The 7,966-nt window shown below is 47.8% G+C and overlaps 1 pseudogene; it reads right to left on the minus strand.

The window, feature by feature from the left end:
- Positions 1-4,295: 4,295 nt before the first annotated feature.
- Positions 4,296-7,966, minus strand: part of LOC119440637 (uncharacterized) — a 7,698-nt pseudogene continuing 4,027 nt past the window's right edge.

The following is a 7,966-nucleotide window of genomic DNA, read 5'->3' on the forward strand; positions in this document are numbered from 1 at the left end:
TTACTAGGTGGTCGAGGTTAGAATTCCGCTGCCGAACGCGCTTCTCTATTTTTTTTTAAGAGTCGTGAGGACTATACTCAGCGAGAAGCCGACCAGCGATCGATCGACCGACCTATCTAGGCAAAACCATGGGATGGTAGACAAATAAAGCTCCAGTTTAAAATAAATGAAGAAAAAATATTTTAAACAACGCGTGTGTACTGGGCTTGGCGTGCGTGTAAGAAAACCCCACGCAGTCAAATTAATTATCGTGCCTTCTTCTATGGCCTCTCTAACAGCCTCTATGTTTATACCGGACGTCTAGCACCGACAACGTAAAATGACAACGTAAAACAAATAGACTACAAATATTGCCTAAGCATATATAGCTGCAAACATGTTTTCTCCAGGTTCAACCACAAACAACGCGCGCTCACGCAATGGATTGTTAACGAATGCACCTAAATAATGCGTAATCACTAACCAGCAAGGCATATAAGCAGTGATTTGTCTAGCTATCGAATTAGCGTCTTAAGTTATCCTGTATAGTGCAGCGCTCTCAATAAACGTTCCACATTAAAAGACATTGGTTTTGATGATAACGCTGCGTTAATCTTTAGCACACGGTCAGTTTTAATTTCACGGGCGGGCGCTCGACAGAACGCCGACGTTTCTCTTCGATATGGCGGTAAACTTGGGGAGCTCCACGCCTCACTAAGCGATCACAGTGAGTCGCTGTATATACTGCTGAACGCTTCATCGCGTTCATAAGGCAAGCTTTCATGAAGACGCCAAATTAACGTCAATGCAATCTATATGGCTAGGTCGAGCCGTAATATCTGCTTCAGTAAACGTGCACTTTTCTATCGAGATCCAATCAGGCTGCCTCAGTTCTTCACAGTCTGAGCGGGCCGGTGGGCCACAGCTGTACGGAGCTACTCTTAAGCCACCCACGAAACCTTACCCCAGCGTGGCGTAACACGGCCAGAGGTACGCTCCTCTGGCCGACCTCTCCGCATTTCTTTTCATTAAATCTTCTCTCTCTCTCTGCGGAACTATCGACGTCAGTAATGGAAAGGCGAACAGACTCTGCTTATGTCTTGTCTTTTATTGACTCCCCGAATCGACATAATCCTCTCCGAAGCGCCCATGGAGCAGCATAAATCCTCCCGAACTATTACCGCTCCGGCAAGCCGGAAGCCCGCTGGTCATTCGCTTCTGGGGGACAGAATAAATTGGTCGACGCCATTATCTGACAGGCTGAGCGAGGAACGCAGGTGAAGCGCGACATCGTGTGCGTAGTAAACGCCTAAAGAATAGTGACAGAGTGTACTGCTAGCCCCTGAACTTAGGTTGTACTTCCTACAATTCGAGAAGCTAGTGGAAGCCTTGTCTCGACGATATACTGTCTGGAGACGAACCAGCCGACCACCCCCTAATTTTCGATTTCTACATAACGTACAGGGTTACTCTCTCTTACTTAACCTTTTCCTGCTTTCTTTTTTCCTTTGCGGGCACTCCCTGGCAGAAGACCAGCGGTAATGGTTTTAATGCGAAAGCATTATATACCCCATTACACGAAAACTGGGCGGCGGTGGCGGCGTGGCCAAGCGATGGTACAAAAAATGGCCGACGACGCAAAGAGTAACAACACGTCAAAAATCCTCTGCTTGACGTCAGATTTCTCAGGGGAGGTTCCTTTAAACAGAGTAAATTAACGTCTTTGAAAAGAAAATTTGATACATTTCGGTCTGGATGGGAATCGAACCCGGGCCTCCGGGGTGCAAGACGTACGAGCACGCTTTCCCGACGACACGGCGGCTCCGCGGTTAGGGCTGACTAAAGGTCTGCCCAGTGCGTGACGTCATTACGCACACGTCACGTCGCAGCCATTTGCATTTAAAAAAAGCATTAAAAATAAGTCCTCTTTATCTTGAGATATCTTTCTCGTTAATTCGAAGATCATTTTCAGCAGCGCAGAAGAAGCGAACGGGCCTATAGCCTTCATGCATATGAAGCAATTCCTGAACTTCCGATTATTAATGGTCTATTGATAGCCTTGCACAAATAACGAGAGTTGGACAAAAAAGAATACGACAATTGCTAGGGGATCAGAAACAACGAGAGTAAATTGGCTGCAAACTAAAATACATCAACCTGATGTATACGGGGAAATGAGCCTGAATGAGCCTTCCGAAGTCGGAGCATACAGCCTGTTAAATGATGTTATATGGCCATATATCTATCAAGGTTTAGAATTAGGCTGAGTTTGTGCTAGCACAAGAACAGCTCGGAATTCGCAGGAAAGGAGACGCAAGGGACACATCAAGGCGCTCCTATAGAGAACATCGAAATATTTTTTGTGACCGTCTAGCAACGGGTCATTCGGCATTGCAATGTGTAAACAGAATCATCAAAACAAAGAGGCGCTATTATAGCCTAGCTCAAAAAAAAAAACTATAGGGGTAGCTTCACACTAGTGGTGCGAAGACTGGGCAAACAGCGAACTTGACGACCCCACCTAGCTTTATCTTGGTTTGGCCGAGTTTTTGCGACGTTATGCTTCGAGACTCAGCCACGTTTTGCGCAAGATCACCCCGAATCATCGACAGCCCAAGGAGCAATGAACACGTGGTCATTAAGGTATCTGGACGCTCAAACGCTTTTGCTCGGTTTCGCGGGCTCGTAACTCCACATCTGCGAATCGCCGACGTTTCACCGCCGCTTCGACGGCGCGATACTCGGGATCGGACCGAAGTTCTCTCCCTCGCTCTCGAGTAGCGGTGTGGCGGCTTTCGCGCCGCGCTTCCTCTTCTTCGAGAGTGATGCGCTTCTTCGGTCAACCATCTTCACGGCGATGTGCTCGGCGCGGAGACGGCGGGGCTTTGTTGTCGCCGCGGTGGTGACGCGGAGCTATATATCCCGTGGGTCGGCGCAGTGACGTCATGGCTTAGCTCCGCCTCTGCGCAGCCGCGGCAACCACTCCGCACGGCGCGGGAACGTCATTGCTCGGCAAAGCTAAGGCGAAGTGATGCAGCGTGCGCGATGACGTCACGGCTCACGCAGCTGTGGCGAGGCTCGGCGCGGTCGGCGCAGCTGGGCGAAGAGTTGCTAGGCAACGCATGGTGACGTCATCGTCAGGCGGAGGTTTTGCGGCGTACACTCGACTGGACCATCAACGAGCTTTAACAGCTTCGCTAGTTGACAGGGGTTTGTCCCATTGCGCTTGGACCTTTTCTGTACTACCACCAGGATCGGCCCACATTTCGGCGTTGCACCTGGCGGCAAACGCCCAGTTTAAATAGCTTCGCTGTTGAAACTGTTATTTCGTGAAATACTCTGTCACTAAAACAGCATAAAAGTTGTCTTATAACTTTTACTGCCTTAGACATTTACCTGCTGTGCCACAGGTGTCAGAATGGAATGATGAAGCTCCTAGCTCTAAAATTGGTGTATATTTAGGTGTTTAAACCGACAGAACGCCGTGTTCCAAAGACGCGTAACCAATTTTTATTCGTTTTCACTTCTTTAATTTTTCAAGAAGTGTTGCTGTGTCGACTGCAGAGCTAACATAAGTAAACATAGCAAATGACCGCATTAGAATATATAATGTAGCAAACAGGAAAGTTGAGCGGGCCGGCGACATACTTCTGGATCATTTTTCTGAGAGGACGTCTAAATAAACAATAGCCCATAAATATTTGGCAGTTTACATATTTACGGCTCATTCCCTTGTCGCTACCGATCTCCGTGTCTCCCGAAAAAAAAAGGTTATCAAGATCTTTTTTTCATCAGGAAAATGTCACATATTTAATATGATAGGTAACAGATTGCGTTTTCCATCAGCAAAAAGAAGAAAAGTACAGTAGAATTCAATGTTTATTCTGCCTTTGACTCCTGCCTACTTTTACACAAGTTCATAGGCGATAATATAGTTTTTTTTTATTTTTATTTTTTTCATGCGAAAGCGTTATATGCCCCATTACGCAAAAATACATCGGTGTGACCCAGCGATAGTACCAAAAATGGCCGACGACGCAAATAGCAAGAGAACGTCAAAAATGCTTGGATTGACGTCAGATTTTTCAGGGGAGGTTCCTGTAAAGAAAGTAAATCGTCGTGTCAGTAGCGGAAACGCCCCTCAAATAAAATGAAGCGCCGTTCTTGCAAGAATGCCGCTGAAACCCTGGTTGGCACTCAGAGGCCGGAAGTGGTTCCGTACATGCACAAGGTCACACATTGCCTCAAAAACATGGCTACTCGGTTTAACGTGCCGATGGTTTTTTTTTTTTTTTTTCAGCCCCTAAGAAACTTGCTCAGCTGAGCCATTGCATCACATTTGCAGACAAAAATGTGGGCTGTAAAAAGAACCATGAAAAGAGTCCAGTTAAGTGTTCCAACAACGTCGTGTACGAGATTCCCCTATCCTGCGGAAAAGTACACACCGGCCGGACGGGCCGATGCATCAATGACCGACTCAGGGAGCATGGAAGAAATCTAGCTAATAAGGACAATACACATCTTGCGGTAGCTGTCCCACTTATGAACCACATTTCATAGCGTGCAAATCCTAGGAAAAAAAAGTAATCAGAACACCGCTCGTGAACCGTTAGAGGCACTTTTCTTTTTTTCTTTTTTTTTTTATCAGGTAAGCAGGACAGGAGTGTGTAAGCAATACATCGATTGCTCTGTACAATGCAGAAATGAAATTCCTTTCGCGCCTTGTTTATTCACTTCCTGTTTGACTATTTTCATAAAGTAAAGGTGCGCCTGCGCAGCTTGTGGATATATACACCTGTGGGTCTGGCATCAATACATCAATTGTTAGTTCGCGCCTGTGTTCGTCTTCCTTTCTGTTTTGCCGTCCCGTTGAGCGTTATTTCAAGATAGTTCGGATGCCAAAATGCCAACTATAGCCCAACATTCAACTCCTTTAAATTAAATGAATGGGTTTTAAAAGAAAACTTGGTTTATGTCGATCTGGGTGGGAATTGAACCCGGGCCTCCGGGGTGCGAGATCAGCACGCTCTCCCGACGACACGGCGGCTCCACGGTTCTGGCTGACTAAACGTGTGCCTGGTGGGTGAGTCATCGGGCACGTGACTGGCGCAGTCAATGGGGAGGCGGCCCTGTGTTCATAAAAAAAATTTTCGGCAGGTGTTAAACTCTTGTAACACATGAATGCGAAAGCCTGCTGCACATTTGGTAATACGTGAAGTTGTACAATCGGGGTTACACTTCTTTGTAAGACACATTGACAATGCATTAAGTTATACAATCGGGGCTACACTTCTTGCAAGACATAGCGAGCCGCAATGGGAAGTACACGTGTGGCACTAAGGCGACCTCCTGAACGCCACATACTATGAACACTTAACGTAGTACCTAAAGTGCAGCATGTTAGTGCACGCACTAGGCCACACCTTTTGTCAGTGAGATGGCTGCGACGTGACGTTTGCAATCACGCACGCACTATAGGCACACATTTAGTAAGCCGGAACGGCGGAGCAGCCGTGGCTTCAGGGAAGCGTGCTCGTCTCCCACTCTTGAGGCCCGGGTTCCATGCCCACCCAGACCGAAATTGTACCAAATTTTCTTTTCAAAGCCACTAATTTACTTTGTTTACAGGAACCTCCCTGAGAAATGTGACGTCAATTCGAGCATTCTTTGCTGCGTCGGCCAATTTTCGTCACGGTCCAGTTTCGCCAGTCACCGCGAACGGCACCGCCAACATAGACACCCAAGGCTTTCGCCTTTATAAGCGTGCTGCTTCCCGCGAGTCGCTTGTTCTTCGGACTTCATCGGTGCTGTGTCTACTGCGATGGACTGTCGACGCCCACGTCATGAGTGTATAAAATGAGCCGGTCTGTGGCCAACGTATGCGCAAACAAACACTCCGAATTACCAGAAAGAACTTCAATGCCTGTCCAACACATCAATCGAAAATATTTCATCAAAGGGACTATAATGCTTGCGCATTCCGACGCGTAAATAGTCTTAAGTGGCTCTGCCACTTTCTTTTTCTTTTAACACGAAAGTGTTTTATGCCGGGGTCCACCAAGACTTCACTGACGTATTTCCGTCACGGAAATACGTCACACGAACATACACGAACATAATACAAAGAAAGAAACCAGAAGAAAAAGTTCCACAAACATGCAAAATTTGGAAATCGAACCCACGACCTCTCGGTCCGCGACGATAGATCGCCGAGCGTTTAACCCATTGCGCCACAAACGCATTTGCAGAGAGCTACACAGACGCGCCTTATATATCTAACACTCCTCCGTGTACCCGCGCTCTTGCTCGGGGCGGTGTCGCCGCCTACGAGCAGAAAAGAGAAGTACTGCATTATGACACTAACGCTATAGTGCCTAGAATATACTATAGTGCCTAGAATATACTTACTAGTGTGCCGACCGCCGGGCGTTTCCAATGGGAGACGCTGGCACCGCCGGTGATGCCTTCCGCCGGAGGCCACCAGACGGCGACACTGTTTGGGACCGTGCTAACCGAGCGGCGCATCACGCGTCGCTTGCGCTTCGGATGCACTTCGGATGCGCGTTCGTAAGCGCAGTCAGTTGCGGCCACCGTTACTAGATTACTCTGCGTTGGTTGCGGCGCGTTGTAGCTTTCGAGCAAGTAGCATGTGGTGCCTCCGCATGTCATTGCTGGGTTTCTTTTCTGTGCGAGTGGTTCGCACTTGTGTCTGTTCGCGGACGCAACCGAGATGTCGTCGCAGAAAACGAGGCGTAAAGACAGCACCTGTTTTGTCCCATATTGTACAACGGGATACCGCTCAAACAACGAGCAAGTCTGATTATTCAGCGCGCCTGCTGACCCAGAACGTTTTGCCGAGTGGGAGAAGAATATAAGAGGGCAGATCGAAGGCTAACTCTGGCGGCTGTCGCTTGTGAGAAACACTTTAATAATTGGTACATTGAGCGCTCGTTCAAAATTAGTCGACGGTGTGTCACCCATGAAAATGTGCCCTGTTTAATTACCGTCATTTATAGTAATTAATTTAATTTATGTAATTAGATACAACTTGGTGTGAATTTAGCATTTGTGGACATGTCTCGTATATAATAGTTTACTGTGGAAAAAAGTTACACTTCTTCGGAAACCGCGTATTTATTTATTGGTATTTTTTCGCAGAAACACCCGGTATCGTGTAGCGTTATAATGATAACTGTGTGTACGATCGTTTGTAAGTGCAACGAAATCATATTCTTTCGATTACACTTTGCACCTCAACCAACGTTGCGCAGAGCGAAACGGGCTGGGACAGCCCATTGGCGTCTGTCGCACACGCGCGCGTTGGCTAAAGACGCCGCTCGGCATAGCACGGTCCGTACGGCTATCGCCGTCTGGTGGCCGCCAGCGGAAGGCATCATTCTCCGTGCCACCGGAAAGCCCGCGGTCGGCACACTAGTAAGTATATTCTAGGCACTATACTAACGCGCACCGACAGTGAACGCTTCGGTGGTCTCAGCACTACGACGCCTCGATGCCAGCATTCGAAGGGACGCTGGCATCAAGAAGCACTACCAACGCCATTCACCGTACTCAGCACAGCGGAGCGTGGCCTCCGCAATTAGCTCTGAAAATGTTTCTGAAGTTGATCGCGGAGGCTGCAATTACGACGCGCTGTACGCGCTGATTTGACTCGGTGACGATTCAGTTACGTGCTTTGTCTTGCGCGTTGTATTAGTGTGTCAGTTACGTGCTTCGTCTTTCGCGTTGTGCTAGCGTGTGCAGCGTAGTGCAGCTTCCATATGCACGACGGTTGCTCATGGTCATCGACGTTGGTAGTCGTGATGGAGGAGACGTGCCACCAGGCGTCAGCGTGGGTGCATCAACGCCTAAGGGCGCTTTAGCCACAAAACACCAATAGACATTATATATCAATGTGCAATAAACATTACACTGCTTCGTGTGAAGACACCATTTCACTTTGTGTTCTATACCAGAGTCCTATAGAGGA

The sequence above is a fragment of the Dermacentor silvarum genome, chromosome 2, assembly GCF_013339745.2.
Source record: "Dermacentor silvarum isolate Dsil-2018 chromosome 2, BIME_Dsil_1.4, whole genome shotgun sequence".
In the NCBI taxonomy this organism is placed as follows: domain Eukaryota; kingdom Metazoa; phylum Arthropoda; class Arachnida; order Ixodida; family Ixodidae; genus Dermacentor; species Dermacentor silvarum.